The sequence below is a fragment of the Monodelphis domestica genome, chromosome 7, assembly GCF_027887165.1.
Source record: "Monodelphis domestica isolate mMonDom1 chromosome 7, mMonDom1.pri, whole genome shotgun sequence".
NCBI lineage: Eukaryota > Metazoa > Chordata > Mammalia > Didelphimorphia > Didelphidae > Monodelphis > Monodelphis domestica.
The window spans coordinates 234623059-234640739 of record NC_077233.1 but is presented as its reverse complement, the minus strand read 5'-3'; positions in this window follow the sequence as shown (position 1 = coordinate 234640739).

The window sequence follows — 17681 nt, the reverse complement described above, 5'->3', positions numbered from 1 at the left end:
ACACTAAAATTATCTTTATAGTGCCAAATACCAGGCTAAAGTGTTAAGGATGCAAATATAGGAAAAGAAGTTCATGGTCTAATCAGAGATAACCTACAAATAACTATTTATAAATAATATTAGGGGACAGTTAGGTGGCTCAGTGGATTGAGAGTCAGGCCCAGAGATGGGAAGTCTCAGGTTCAAATATGGCCACAGACATTTCCTAGCTGTGTGACCCTGTGCAAACCACTTAACCTCTATTGCCTAGCCCTTACCACTCTTCTGCCCCAGAATCAATATATTGATTCTAAGATGGAAGGTAAGGGTTTAAAATAATATGTGTATGGGATACATTGGAAATAATCTACAGAGGGAAGGTACTTGCATTATAGGGTATCAGGAATGGCTTTCTTATAGAAGATAGGATTTTCATTGAAAGTTGAAGGGAGCCAGGGAAGTCAGGAGGCAGAGATGAATAGGGAAAGAATTCCAAGATGGGCAAGTCAGTAAGGTGGAGTGATTTGTGGGAAGAACACTAAGTCTAGTATCATCAGATTGCAGAGTACATAGCGTGAAGATAGAATTATCTCTCTTTGTCTGTTTTAATTAAATCAGCAGTCCTTAACTCAATCAATCAAGAATTCAAAGTACCCTTATCCAACACTTAAGTAAGAGTTCACAAGTCAAAAATTCTCACCTCCAAAGCCCTGGGTAGGACTAAGCAAATTGAAAGACTACAATTGGTTTCTGTGAAGAAAGGGGAGAGACAGGAAGTGATGGGGAAAAGGAGAAAAGGATGGCCTTCTTTCATTCCTTTCCTGGCATTTGGGGAGATTGTTTCCAGAGATTCCTATCTTGGCTTTGGAGGAGACTCTTTCCCTGGATCCTGCAACAGCTTGCTGGGTGTTGGTAGACCTCTGGCTGAAGACTCCACAGAGAGATCATGGAGATCTAGATCTGAGGAAGCCTCCTGCCTGGGTGCTGAGCTGGACTTCACTTTGCCAGAGAAGCTCTTGGGGATGGTAGGCTTGTTAAGAATCTATCTATCTACATTTCCCACTTTTACTCTTTTCACCTCTTTGTAAATAAAAGCTGCTAAAAGTCATTTTGACTTAGCTATAATATTTTTAAAATCAGTGACCACAATATTACTTTTAACTCTCTTATTGAGTCAAAAATCCCAATTTTAAATCTTACAATAGGCAAAAGGGATTTGTATAAGTGTAAGAAGAATGGAAAAGCAAGAAATGGTCATAGAGAAGTCTTTAAAAGCCAAAATGAAGATTATTATATGACCCTAGAAACAATAGGGGACCAGTGGAATTGATTTAATTGTAGGAGAAAGATGATGTGGTCAAACTTGTGCTTAAAAAAGATTGGTCTGGCAGCTGGGTGTAGGATGAACTGAAGTGGAAGGAGATACATGGCAGGCAGGCCAACCAGCTCACCATTGTGATAATCCAAATGGGAGGTAATAAGGATCTGCACAACCATAGTGGTAGTGAGTGTCAGGGCCAAAAAAGAAAGATACAGTTGTCCCTCTATATTGCAGTTCATTTATTGCAGCTTCACTATATCGCAGGTTTTTTTTTAAAAATCTCTAATTCTGTATGGTGGAGTTTTTGGTAGATTGTGGGATTTTGCCGACGTATTCCATACTGTGCACAGTGGAAATGGAGTATACCACTACAGCTTACTCAAGTTTGTCAATGTGAGATTGTACACACACACTATTGGCTGATGGAATGAAAGACGACCAACAACAGCACTACGTTCTGTATCCTGGGTGCTGATTGGCTCAGTGCCTGTAGCATCGATCTGTTTGCTCTCCTGAACTGTGCCCATACATTCAACATCTCTCCTTGTCTGCTTCACATCAGCATCTGATTGCTGCATGTGGTGTTGCTTTGTGGTGTTACATTTTTGTGAAGTTTTCATAAAAGTTTGAATTTATTTCAAGCCCTATGCCACCCAAACATTCTGCACCTCCTAAGGCCTCTGGCAGTGAACCCAAACACCAGAGGAAGATGCTTACCATCAAAGAACAATAAAATAAATATAACATCACTTCTTCATGGATTTTCACCTATCACGGGGGTCTTTGGAACAAAACTCCTGTGATAGGTGAATGATCACTGTATTATGAAGGCGAAATTGACAGATATTGGTAATCATTCGGTATGGGAGTGTATGGGGAAGGGTGAAAGAGAATGAGGAGTTAGCTTGTAAATTTGGGTAACTGAATAGTAGAAGTATCCTCCACAGTGTAATGTTTATAAGGAAAATGAGGTGGGATTGATGAACAGCAGATACTGAAGGTTTTATAGCAGGGAAAGGAAGAGTTGAAGGGACAGAGGGAATATGGCTTTTGGTGAGGTAAAAGGAGAGAGATGCCCCCTGTTGAGAGGCTATTTTTGAAACATGGGGTTCCCAAGAAATGAGCCACCTATGATGGCCTGAGGGGACATCCTCTCTATAGATTGATGTTGCAGATACCCCAGAGCAGGTAAGCATGGACCTTCCTGAGGGACAAGCCTTCCCCCAGACCAAGGTCTCCCAGCAGGGGTCCAATAAGGACCGTTTATTGTTGAATGGCTGTCCTGAGGTTCAGCTCCCTCTATGTCCCCTGAAATGTTAGTCCTCTTATTCAATATTCAAATAAAGATAAAATTTAATAACAAGTTCAGATTGGGAGGTATCAGGGAAGAGGGAAGAGGGATTTCCCTAGATGAGGTTTTGAAGTCTCTCTCAGCTTTTCAGCTGATGCCAGGCCTCACAGGCTGGTAGAGGGTTTCTCTTATTCCTGTCTATGCTATATCTGTGCTAGCTTTCTTAATTTCAAAAGTCTTAGCAGTAGACAGCGAGAGGAAGAAAGTTCTGACCTTTAGAGCTGGTGGGCCTGTCTCTTTGGGCTGATGCCCCTAAAGACTGGCCTTACAGTTCAAACTACTTCCCTTAAATCCTTTTGTCGATGACACGATCACAGGAATCCAAGGAGAGCACACAGTTGGGAAAATCAGGAAAAATAGAGGCACTTCTATCCAGAGACCAGGAGAGAGCTCCTTCCACTTCCAGGGCCAGGAAGGAAGTGTTAGTCATAAGCCCAACTGCCACTCCCAGTTGCCCCTTTCCCCACCAACTGTCAGTTTTGTCAATCTTCTCTCTCTAATATTTCCACTGTTGTTTGTTCCAACTCAGTGGCAGAAAATCCAGAACTTGGCAAAGTTTTCCATTCCACAAGAGTAATGTTTTTTATCCTTTGTTTTTGAAGATGACCAATGATACTACAAGATGATTTCTTGACTTGCTCATGAATTGGATTTGAGGGAAGCAAAATTACAAAAAGTCAGCAGCCTCACTCTCTCTAGAGTCATCAAAGTCCAGTGGCAAGTGAAAAAGTCAGGACAACTGGGGATGGCCTGGGAGAAGAAGATGACTTTAGCATCTTTGAAGTCTTACCAACCCCTCAAGTGCTCCACAACCCCTGCTTCAGCTGCCTTTACAGTTATTGGAAAAATTTGTTCTCATCCACCCATTCCTCTAGGGGAAGTCTTCATATGTTTAGGGTAGACTTTCCCCTAATTCACTGATGGGTTTGAGACTTAGTTTAGCCCATCTGCAGAGATGTTTTTACCTTCCACAATAATTGAGAAGTTAGGAAGAAGATAGAGATCTGGAGAAAAGATAGTTCAGTTTTAGATATATTGAGATTCATATGACTATGAGGTATCCAGTTAGAGATGTCCAGTAGGAAGTTGCAGAGAGGGTTCCAACCTATATTTGTACAGGAAGTTCTTCACCAGCTGTTCCACACACAGATGAAATCACTAGTCTAGTTTGTCTCTATGAAGAGAAACAATGTTTTCAGGAATAGAGAAGTGGAACTTCTCCTAGGCTCTGCCCACATTGAGAGGAACACTGATACGGTAGAAAATATCTAGAGGAGAGCAATTAGGATGGTAAAGGGCCTAAAGCTCATGGAACATGATAATTTTAATAAATTACTGTGTTTAGTCAACAGAAGACTCTGGAGGGATCTGATAACAATCTTCAAATATTTGAAAGGTTTTCATGTGGAACAGTTTTGCTTAGTCCCAGAGGGCTGAACCAAGACTGTTAGGTAGAAGTCACAAAGAGACAAATATAAGGAAGAACTTCATAACCCAGTTATCAAAAGATGGATTGGGTTATTTCAGGAGGTTTGAGGTTCTTCTGCACCCTCAGAGTACTTACTGTACCCTCAGAGTAATTAAGCCAAAGGTGACGTCCACTCATAAATGCTGTAGATAGGATTCTTTGTCATTTGTTGGTTGAATTTAATAGTCACAAAAGACTTCCAACTATGAAATTCTGTGATTGAAATTTCATATCATCAATGAGACATTGGCACATGAAGGATGGGTTTGAAAAAAACTATGCAGACAAATTAAAAATCTTTGTGCTAACTAGAATTACTCTACATTTTCTCTCTTCAAGTTAGTTAGCACAGGAACTAAAATGATGAGGTTTGAGGATGTCAGGAATGGCAAGAAAGTGTCAAGGAAACCCCTTTGGAAAATGTAAGGAACTTGTCTGTTATCACAAGATCAGATCACTTTCATCTATCCCCTTTAAAAACTATTGAAATGTTTTGTTTATATGTCACCTACAGATCCAGATATTACCTCTTCCCCCTTTCCAAAGTCATGCCCTTGGAAAGGAATGGTAAAGTGTTTATTAAGTCTTTTACTTTGTTCCAAGGGCAATGGTAAGTGCTAAATATACAAGCAGAAAACAAAATAGTTTCTTTTTCAAGATCCTAACTCTAATTCACATTCTGATTAGAATAGATAGCATAAACAAGAGGATGCTGATTCAAGGGCAGTTGGTAAAAAAGCATGTGGTGTTTACGGCAAAAGGGCAAATCAGAAGTCAATGCCCAATGATCCAGAATGTAAAATAGATGGTAAATTCCAATAATCTTGAGAAACAATGGAAGGGCAGATCATCCCTAACCAATGGCTACTGGGAAACAAGTTATGTGTTCAAGGGTGGGAATGCAATAGACCTCTAGGTTATCTTTGGTAGGATTAAGAAGAGGAGGCGGTCAGCAGAAGGATGTGTCCAGCACTTGGTAGGACCTGGATTCCCAGCAAATGGGAAGATCCCAGATTTATCCCACAGCAACTACTCTTACGGGGTCTTCTGGCTACCTTTAACATGTCTTCTTACAAATAATACAAAAGGTATTTTGTAGAATGTATAAGAATACATTGGTATTCTTATCTTTAATGGTTTGGCAGTAGATAAAATTAGATCAAAGCAAAAACATTTACTAATATGGCATAGGAAGAAGAATAGCTAAAAATATTTCTGCCCATAAGAAAAGGGTACATTCTCCCACAAATTCACACAAAATCATGAAAAGAATTTATATAAATTAGGGTTCACCGGTAGTGAGGCACCTACATAGATTTCATGTTAGGCAGAGGACACTTACATCACTTGCTTTACATGGCCCCATGTCTTTTTGTTTTTGTTTTGACAGTTCCCTACTATGTGTAGCATCAATCCTGACTGGATCACTTAGGTCCTGAAAGCTTAACTCTTGATTGCTGGGACTATTTGTCATTTGAATCCATAATTGGCTCTCTTCTCTGCTTTCATAAAGTCACAATTCTTGAAGTTTTCCTACTTCAAGTTTTTTGTGTCTGTCTGTCTGTCTCTTTGTACTTGGTGTCTCCTATAGAGTGGGTATCTCCATGACAAGATACAACAGGAAGTGAAGAGAAAGGGTAAAAGTATAGGAGGGCATAGGGCACTCACTGGTTAAGGCATAAAGGTCATATTCTAGAAAGCCACTCCTTGCCTCAAAAGATCAACAATCTCAGGGCTGATTAGCTTAGCACTTTGAAAACTACATTGGAACAGCTAATGCCAAGCTCTTCTAATTCAACCACAGAAACTTTTTCACACTTTCTAAAAAGATAATATAGACACATTTTTGCACTTTGTTTAACATGTTCACACTCTCTTATCTCTTTTATTAGACCCTAACTTTCTGTGATTGTCTTGTTTAGACAGGAGTTGGGAGTTAATTCTTGTTTACTCTATAACTAATGTATCTACAGTCTGAGGGTGTGTGCTGTGTTCAACCCCTGCATACTACAACCTCTGTAAAGAAGAGAGGGAGGAAACTGACAAATGGTCAAAGGATATGAACAAGCAATTTTCATATAAAGACATCAGAGCTATCAATAATCATATTTTTAAAATATTCTAAATCACTCTTGATTAGAGAAATGCAAATAAAAGCAACTCAGGTACCACCTCATACCTATCAGATTGGCCAATATGACAGTAAAGGAAAGTGATAAATGTTGGAGGGGATGTGGCAAAACTGGAATACGAATGCATTGTTGGTGGAGATGTGATCTGATTCAACCATTCTGGAGAACAATTTGGAACTTAAGCCCAAAGGGCTACAAAACTGTGCATACCCTTTAATCCTGTAAAACCACTACTGGGTCTGTATCCCAAAGAGATAATAAGGGGAAAGGGGAAAGGACCCACTTGCATAAAAAATATTTATAGCTGTTCTTTTTGTGGTGGCAAAGAATTGAAAACTAAAGGCATGTACATCAATTGGGGAATGGCCAAACAAATTATGATATATGATGGTGATGGAATACTATTGTACTGTAAGAAATGATGAACAGGATGATTTCAGAGGAAGCTGGAAAGATCTACATGAACTGATACAGAATGAGGTAAGCAGAAATGGGAGAACATTATACACAGTAACAGCAATATTGTACAATGATCAACTCTAAAAACTTGGATATTCTCAGCAATGCAATGCTCTAGGACAATCCTGAAAGATTTATGATAGAGGATGCTATCCACCTTCAGAGAAAGAACTGCTGGAGTCAGATGGATGCAGATCAAAGCATACTATCTTTCACATCACTGTATTTACAGTTTTCTTTTGGGGTTCTGATTTTATATGAGTGTGCTCTTAAAACAACGACTAAATATTAAAGTGTGTTTTACCAAGAGAGTAAAAATAAAATTAAAAAATTTTTAAATGAAGGACAAAAAAAAAGAGAGATGGGGGTATATTTTCCCCTCTATTCTTTGAAGCCAACCCTTACATGATCAGTCTTATTTTAATTGTTGTTCTTTTAATTTACATTTTGGTAGTCATCATATATTGTTTTTCTGGTTCTCACTTCACTGATATCAGTTTATATAAGTCTTCCCATGTTTCTCTATGTTCTTTTTTTAAATTTTTAGTCCTTATCTTCTGTCTTAGAATCAATACTGTGAATTGGTTCCAAGGCAAAGGAGCAGAACAGGCTAGATAATGGGGGTTAAGTGACTTGCCCAGGGTCAGCACAAGTGTCTGAGGTCAAATTTGAACCCAGGACCTCCTAGCTCTTGACCTGGCTTTCAATCCACTGAGACACCCAGCTGCCTCCACTCTATCTTCTTCAAATTAATCATTTCTTATGACCCAGTGATTATGCTTAAGGTAAACAATTTGTTTAGCCATTCCCCAATTAATGGGCATCTACTTTATCTCTGATTTTTTGCTACTATAAAAAGAGTTACTACAAATATTTTGATATTTATTAGCTCTTTCTATCTTTTACTCCCTTAGGGTATATGCTTAGTAGTGGAATTTCTGAGTCAAAGGGAAAGAACTTGTTAGTCACATTCTTCACCTAGAATCAATCCTTTTATCCAGAGAATGCTGGGAAGAAATGACCCTGAAATGTAAATTATGTGAATTCATTGCTCTAGTGATACAGATGCTAATGCTTAGAGCTGGTTTGTGAGCTTAAAAGTGTAAATAACCACTTCAGAATTTTAAAAGACTGGAGTGTCCAACCAAAAGCTAGAGTACAGAGAGAGAGAGAGAGCAAGTGAGGCTCTTGGTACTCTAATCAGAAAACTAGTCTCCCTGGAAGGACAGCCATTACTTTAAAACAAAAGGATGAATTTTCACTATTTGTCTGCAGGATTCCAAATGGTCAATCATTGCATGATTGGTACCCAGAACAGTTTTAAGAAGTAACTTACTTCCTCCTGGGAAACATCTTCTGCTGTCTTCCAGCTTTATCTTCTGACCCTGAGCAACATCTCTAGTGATCATCTGTCTCTCCCCCTCATATCACCTGTGCTACTTGCTATGGGGCATCTCTTGAAAAGAAAGCTGCTTATAAACCTTCTTGTCATCTTTGAAGGAAATGCTATGGAACACTATTGACATTCTGTCTGGCATCAGGCTCCTCCCTCTGACCTTGCTAACATTAATTGGGAAACTTAAAGATTCTGTATCTTTCACAACTACGATCATTATTTCTCTTTGGAGGAATGAACCATTCTCTTCACCTCTCCTTGAGGAACTGACATGACTAATGGAATATTGATGTGGGCAATGCCATAAGCTTTAAACTCTAGACCCTCTGCTAGCATTTCAGAAAGGACCCTCTTCCCTTTGATAATTGCTAAAATAATAATAATAGTTCAAATGTAAGTAGATATCCACAGATTACAAATCACTCCCCTCACTATACTGCAGAGAGGTTATAGAAGAACAAGACTGTGACTTGTCCAAGGCCACATTGCTGCCAAATGTCAGGGCCAGGACTAGAACCTAGAACTCCAGCTCCTTTCCACTATACCATCTGTCTGTCTTCTCTTAATTCTCCCCACTATTTTATCTCCCTCATTCAATGCAAAGACTTCTTGGAAAGTATTTATTCATATAAGCCTTGTATTAGAGACTTTGCTGGCCTGGCACAGAGGGTTTAGGTACACATTAGGGATCTCTCAATTCTTTGGCTCATTGCTCTCACTCAGGTGGCACTTGGAAATTTCTGTATCTGAGATTCCCCCCAAGAATAGCCAGAGGTTCCCCTTACAAATAATCAGAATCACAAAATTTCAGAGAAGAGTTGTGTTTGCACAGAAAAGGATGCACAAAGGAATCATTCATGATCCTGCAAAGAGTCAACACACTACCCTCCTCCAGAAGACCCTCAGAATTAGTTGGAAACATGCTTACTATAATAATAATAATAATAATAATATTTTCAGCTGTTTGACTCTTTGTGACCTCGTTGGTTTTTTCTTGACAAAGATATTAGAGTGGTTTGCCATTTCCTTCTCCAGCTCATTTTACAGATGGGACAAATAGGGTTAAGTGACATGCTCAGGGTCACTGATATAATGCTTACTATTATTGTGCTGAGTGCTTTAAAAATCATTATCTCATTTGATCTTCAGATCAAGCCTGAGGTAGATGCTATCATTACCACCATTTTTCAGATGAGGAAACAGGCAACCAGAGGTTAAGTGAATTGCCCAGGGTCACACAGCTAGTAAGTATTCGAGACTGGATTTGAACTCAGATTTTTTTGAGTCGAGGCCCAGAATTCTATCCACTTTATCTCCTAGTCGCCTCATGAGGTCACAGGAATATGGAGTTTCACATTTACTATGGCTGAGAAACTTCCCCTGTTGTCACTTCCTATAAAGCTTTCTTTGCCTCTTAGAAAAATCACATAGAAGAAATTTCTGTCTAATCCCTGTATTTTCTACACCCCTCCCCTAAGATGGAGAACTGTATCAAAGAGGATTGACCACTAAATATCAAAAGAATACTACTGGAGGGGCAGCTAGGTGGCTCAGTGGATAGGGAGCCATACCTAGAGACAGGAGATCCTGGGTTCAAATCTGAACTCAGAAACTTCCTAGCTGTGTGACCCTGGACAAGTTACTTCATCCCAGTTGCCTAGCCTTTACTGCTCTGATGCCTTGGAACCAATGCTTAGTACTGATTCTAAAACAGAAGGTAAGGATTTAAAATTAAAAAAATAAGAAAGAGACAACTTCTGGTTTTGCTCTCTCTTAAAAGTGTGACATGGACTCTAATAGCTCTCCTTTTTTAGTGAATTATATTACTATAGCATTATTAAGTATTTATCAAGGTATGTGTATGAGTCTTTAGTGTTTTAGGCATTCGAGGAAATAAATGGCAAAGTTATATTACTTTGTACATTGTATCTACATTTGTATCCTTTGGGGAATATCCTAGATATGTGCCATTCCTGATGAGCCAGAGAAAGCAAGGAAAGCCTCTCCTCTGAGAATGCCAGACTCTCCTCTGGAACAAGGCTACCCCAAGACTGCACTAGGTCCCTAATCTTTAGGTATTTTCATTTTACGAGTCCTTAAAGGACCTTCCTCTGCACTGCTCCTGTGACTTACGGAGACCAGGGTCCACTTCTTCATAATCTTCATATTATTTTATTCATGGTCACTTCTCCTTCTTGGTACACCATGGCTCTCATTGTCCTCCATTCCCAGAAGGTGGTATGCTTTTTTCTCTGCTGTTTCTGCCCTCAGCTATGTTTCCCTATTGACCACTATACAGATGGTATCTAGGACAATCAGATGGCATAATGGATATAATACTGGTCCTGGAATCAGAGAAGACCTGGGTTCAAATCCAGCTGTTGACATTTACTAACTGTGTGACCCTGGACAAATCACTTAACCTCTCTTTGGGTTGTTCAAATGACATCATATGATATAAGTACTTAGTGAGTTCTATAAATGCTTATTCCTTTTATCTATACCCTATACACTTCTTACCCAATAGATAATGATGAATATCCATGTTCTTTCTTATCACCTGGTCCCCAAGCCCTCAACAGGGGCAAAATGATGCCAGAAAATAGTACAGAATCAGGGATTTCTAGCTGGAAGGAACCTTGAATGTCATAGAATCCTGAATCTACAAGGGACCTTCTAATTCATCTTATCCAACTCCCCTGACTTATAGATAAAGAAATGAAGACTCAAGAGATTGAATGATTTGTCATTGAGCTCACAAGTAAAAAGGAAAAGAAGAATTTGACCCCAGATCTTCTGCCTCAAATTCTAGGTATCTCATCAAAATATCACACTGGCATTATCAATCAATCAATCAATCAGTCCTTTCTATTTTTCCCCCAGTTTCTTCTTCTTTTTTTTTCAGTTACTTGTAGAAAGAATTTTTGACAATTGTTTTCTGCCATTTTAGGATTCATTTAGTATTTTCTTCCTTTCTGCTCTTGCCCCCAGTGGTAAATAATCTGACATACATTATTCCACTGTTTCCATGTAGTACCAACTTCCATATTGTTCATGTCATCCTTAGCACTTTTCAAAATCTTTCTACTTTGGTCTAATAGTGGTTTATTCTGGATAACCATGACTTTTACATCTTTCCTTCTCTTCTCTTCCCCCTCCTCCCCCATTCCCTCCCCAAGACTTCCTGATCCCCATCTTGCTTCCTTCTACTCTCCTGTCACCTACTTTCACTTTTGTCTTCTAGGAAATTTGGTGTGCTCCAAGAGAAAAGGAAGCCAAAACCAATTCAACTGGGGATCTAATGCTTGTTATTTTATGTGAGGGATACTAGGTGATGCAACGGATAGAGTTCTGTGCCTGGAGTCAAGAAGATCTGAGTTCAAATCTTATCTCAAATATTTATTAGCTGTGTGACCTTAAACAAGCCCTGTTGATCCTGTTTGCCTCAGTTTTTTTTCATCTATAAAATGAGTTGGAGAAGGAAATGGCAAACCATTCCAGTATCTTTATCCCAAAAATTCAAAATGGGGTCACAAAAAGTCAGATACAACTGAAAAAGACTGAACAACAAACATTTTATATGAAGGGAAAATTCTACAAATATTTTTAGTTGGGAAGCCTGTGTGTCAGTAATAGTCAGTATGCCTTTATTGAAGTACCTTCTATGTAGCAGGCACTGTTCTAAGCCCTGCGGATAAAAATATGAGCATTTTTATACTTGTTTTCTTGAAACTAGGAGCCCAGAGTTCTTTTCCTGTGTTTGACTCAGATTCCTTGAACATTCTTTATCTTGAAAGACTAAGGTTTTCTAGCTGTCCTAGAAACAATCTGTACACAGCATTTAAATACTAGCTTTAGGACAATTATATCATTCTTCAGGGATCGATATTATCAGAGTGGGAACTCCCTTTGCTGACCCAAATGGCAACCCGTAATAACTTCAGTCTTGTAGAGTTCCCTGAGGCACAGAGAGGCCAAGCTGTGTACCCATCGTCACGCTGGGAAATAGCATCAAAGGTGGGATTCGAAACCCAGATCTTCTTTGCATCAGATGCCTCATTCCATCCATTTGGCTTTATGATTGTAGGCCAAATAGGCCAAAAGGGCACCGAATGTGTCTTTATTTTAGATGCTATCACAAATGGGAAATGGGGGCTGAAGGAGAGAAAGCAGTCTGGTAAGTAGCATTAAAGTCTATGTGAAGTGGGAGAAGAAAATTCCATTTGCTTTTAAATGCCACTGAGGTATGCATGTACACATTCACACACAGATTTTTATACATACACATATAGACACATATGTGTTTGTATGTGTCTATATGTGTACACACGGATGCACACACCAATACATATATAACACACATAATCCAATCACATACATGCACACCTATATATCTAGTCACATACACACATACACAATCTGGTTTGATACACACACATGTATATTCAACCCCCCCACATATCTAGTCCTATACACACACACACACATATATATATATGTGTATATATATATATATACACACACACATGTCCAGTCCTATTTATCTATCATGTTACATGCACACATAGCCAATAAGATATCAGCATATACACCCATGCGCACATGTATGTATACATGTATGTGTATGTATCTGTATGTAGACTACATATATCGAGCCATATACATGTACACATTTCTGGTTACATGTGTACATGTATACATGCATCCAGTCATATACATATAAACATATGTACATATGTTGCAATATTCCAAGTATTTAAAATGTATAGAATTTCATAACAACAAAGTGAGAGAGAAAAAGGGGTTCCTTCAGCCGAGGGGGCAGAGCAAAGAGCCCGAGACCCACAAGCCTGCCACGCTCAAGCCAAAGAAAAAGAAGCCCCGCAGCAGGGGTTTCAGCAAATTGATAAACAACCCCCCGCCAGGGCACAACACAGGGATGCAAGATAAGGGAACCCCCGGAAGAGTAAAGAATGCTGGGAAATGAAGTCCCCAGGGGGAAGTACACAATTTTAAAATACACTATATATGTATGTATGTGTGTGCATGTATATATATATATATACAGTGTATTTTTAAATTGTATACATATCACATGGATGCATCTAATCACATGCATACATACATGTTATATATCTAGACATATATGCACAATCATGCACATCTACCTAGTCATATCCGCATATGTACACATAATATATCCAGCCTATATATACACACATGCATATCCAATCATACAAATACACATAATTACATGCACAGATGCCTATCACATATCCAATCATGCATGCCTATACACACATGTACATCATCTATATGGTCATCTATACATGCATACATACACATATGCAGCCATATATATATACGGAGAATATTAAGAAGTTAATTAAGCTTCCTGGATAGAGAGCAGAGAAGCGTGAATCCCTGTAGCTCAGGAATCCTTTTTATACCCGTACATTCCTTTATATTATACTATATTTACAATAAATCATCTATTTTTTGTACACAAAGACTCCAGAGCGTTCCCTGCACTGAGCCCTGAGGGAGGTTCCCATTTGGACTTCGGCTCACTATCACAGACCGTGTATGCCATCTACCAAAGTATCAAATCAGTTTCCCACATTTCTTTTTACATCGACACACATACATATATCTAGTCATATAAAAAACATGCATAAATGTCACATAGGTATATCCAACCATACACACACATAAGCACACATGCCTATCTAATCACATAAACACACATACTACATGCACACACATGTATCATGTAAGTATAAATATAAACATAATATTTATCCAGTCATATATACACATGTGCACATCTCCCACACATATTCATGATATATAGTCATATATGACTATATAGCCACAGCACACATAAACACATACATACATGTATGTAGCCACATATACACATATATCTAGTAATAGAAATATGCATGCATATCACCTACACATGTCCAACCACATACATGCATAACGTACCCTGTCATTTATATGCACACCTACACATATCTAATCATATACACATCACATATTTATATCCAGTCATATATACATACATAAAATATACCCACACATATTCATATATGTAAACGTATGTATAAAGTATTCATATACATAAAAATAGTAGTAGCTGAATTTTAAAAGTTTAATGACTTCATGAAGACTCCATACATCATTCTTGAGGCACCTACCAGAAGATGATTCCTCCCCGGAGGAGCCATTCATTCTATCTGAGTAGCCTGGAATCTGTGATTTCTTCTGGAAGGAGAAATCCCCCATGTGGACCAGTAATTCATCAGTAACTTCATATTCTAAGATGGTTCCAGGATCTCTGAGAGTTTCAGGGTCTTGCCCAGAGTCACACAACTAGCCCAATCAGAGAGGACAACCAGTCTCTGTCTTCCTGGCTCCAACGCCAGCCCCTCAGCCACTGCTAATCTGCTTCTACTCCAGGATGTGGTCTAATTTTAATGAGTGGTAATCAATGATAATATAAACCCAAATTCCCAACTCTGACTTACACTCACCCCACAGTGTCTCCAGTTATCTCAGAAGGTATCATCAAAGTCTCAAAACAGTTATGACTGTGGCTTTTAAATAACCTAAAGGTTGTAGAATAAAAACATATATTTCTGGTTATAATTCTATAGCTACTGCAGAGAAAGGATGGTCTTGAAATCAATCAAGAAGTCTTGATTTTGTCACATCTCAAACACACATTGGTGGTGTCAAATTCAAGTAGAAACAGATCCCTGTAGTAGAAACAGATCCCTGTAGGTCATGACTTAGAAAACTACAAATTAACATTATCTATAGTGTAATGTATTTTTATTTCTTTTGTTAAATATTGCTTTCTCCGTGGTGTCTTCAAGCTATAAGTTAGAAACTTGAGTCTTAGATTAAATTTAAGACCATAAATTACAAGGAACAACTAGGTAGTACAGTGGATAGAGCACCAGAGTTAGGAGTTAGGAGGACCTGGGTCCAAATCTGGCCTCAGACATTTCTTAACTGTGTGACTCCAGGGAAGTCACTTAACCCTGTTTGCTTAGCACTTGCCCTTCTGTCTAAGAGTTGTTGCTAAAGCAAAAAATAAGGGCTAAAAAGAGAGAGAGAGAGAGAGAGAGAGAGAGAGAGAGAGAGAGAGAGAGAGAGAGAGAGAGAGAGAGAGAGCATAAGTTAGAGAAACTGTGTGGATTTGCATTGGTAGAAGGAATTGAAACCACAGGTTCACTCTCTTATTCTCATGGGAATCAATAATAGAAACCAATAAAAAGAAAAAGAAAAATAATTTTGTAGTTAAAATTAAAGTCTCTTTCAAAGGCAGTCCTTTGGTCTGAAGAGTGAGCTCTGTAAGAAGCTTTTGAATTCATTTAAGGAATATGGGTTTGGGTTGGATTAAACTGAAAATTTCAAAATCAGACAAATTCTTTAGCCTGGTGGTTCTTGTTTTTTGAATGTTTGCTAGTTTTCTATATGGCCTTTCCCTCCAAACTTAGACCAGTAAAGACCTCTGACACAAACTGACCCTATAGAAGTTGGTAAGTTGCTTTTATGTCATGTTGGTATTTTCTCTCTGAGGCTGAGGGGTGCTAGATAGCTGCATCCTTTGCTCCTCTTTTCCCCCCAAATATCTTTAGGCCTTTTAGGTGGAAAGGAGCCACTCAGAGGAAAATTATTTGTTACCTGGAGCTCCCTCTGCTGATAGGATGGCTGGATGATGCAATAGGAAAAGAATAGAGATCACCCTTTGCTATTAGAGTTAAGAATGCCGGTCTGTATTCTTCTTGAAACTGAAATCATTTCTATTGTTCTAGGCATCTGGAGCTACCATTTAACCCCTCACTTGTTTTTGTTGGCTCTCACCATTAATTGGCCTAGGGAATTTCTTAATTCCGTTTGATGGAATTGAAAAAGGCACTGATTCCCAAGGCATAGGAAATAGGTTCCAACTCCAACTCTGCTACTGATTACCTATTGGAACTTGGGAAAGTCATTTGCTTTACTTATCTGAAATATAAGGGGGCTGGACTAAATGACCTCTAGGATGTTGTCCAGCTCTAAATTGATCATTTTGACTCCTTTTTGGACTTGGTTAAGTGATAAACTGTTTCCTACTTGCTCCCACATTATTATCTGAGAAAAGAACCAGGTGTTGATAAGGGTTCCTAACCCTCCCCACCCCACTCCTCCACACTCAGGGTGATTTCTAAAAGCAGATGGCTCTCTTCTCAGATTTCGATTTTGTGGCCAAACTGAAAACTGGAGGGGAGTGGGGTTAGTTGGTTTCTAAACGAACCTAGTTCAGGTTTGGTATAAAGTAGAGGTCAGTTGTTGGTATCTGGTAGTAAATAAACAAAGAAGGGACACAAGTACCTGATGGTGAATCTTTACTGAAGTCTTCAGCTGAGTTTAGTGGCAAGCTTGAAGTTCATTCAAACTCAGAATAAAGGTTATGCCAAACTATTTGGGACTTTGGCAGTAACAGAGAGTAACTCTCTTTCCAAGCCTTGTGTCCTACTTACTAACATTTGGTGAAGCAAAACCTATAGTTCATTATGCTAAGCAGTGGGAATTTGGAGGTGAGGGGTGGGAAGATGGAGATAGAGAGAAAGAAGGAAGGATGGAAGGAAAAGAAAGAAGTAAAGAAAGAGAAAAAAGAAGAAAGAACAATAGAAAGAGAAAAATAGAAAGAGGAAAAATAAAAGAACAGAAGAGCAAAAGAAAGAATAGAGGTAGAAAGGGAGGTAGGACAAGAAAAAAGGAAGGAAGGAGAAGAAAAAGAGGAAAGAAAGAAAGAGGAAGGAGAAACAAATGAATGAAAGAACTAAAGTAATGGAGGAAGAAAGAAGAACAAAAGAAACAAAAGGAAGGTGAAACAAAAGTCAATAACAAAATAATGATTGGAGGGAGAAAGAAAGAAGGAAGGAAAGATGGAAAGGAAGAAGGAAGGAGGGAGGGAAAAGAGAGAGAGAGAAAAGGAGAGAGAAAGAACATGAAGCTTATAACCAATTGAGAGAAAGCAACATACATGCAAATGATTTTTCATTTTAATATTTCCACATTCTGATCTTTCTTCCTAGACTAAATCTGATATGGTCAGTACCACTGCCCACCTTTATGTTCAAGGAAAGGCCAAGAGCTTTGAGGAGAGAACACAGAAGCATAGAATGCTAGAATATGGAATTCATCGAGCCTAGCCTTTTTATTTTAATAATGAGAAATTTAGACCTTCCAGCTTGCTTCCCAAATTCTAGGCCCTCCTTACTTCTAGATCTTCTTGAAAATTGGTGTCTGACCAATATTCTTTCAATATAATGTTAATTATATTACTTCCTGAATAAAAATCTTCAATGAATCTCTATTTTTTTCAACTTAAACTCAATTACCTGGCCTTTGAAAATCTGGTCCCATACTACTTATCCAACCTTATTTCCTCTTGCTCTCCCAACAGGGACCCTGCACTTCAGTCAGGAAGTCTCTCCTTTCTTCCATTTTAACATGTCATGGTCATTCTTGTTTCCCTATTGGCAACTTAAAAAAAAACAACAACAACTTGACCC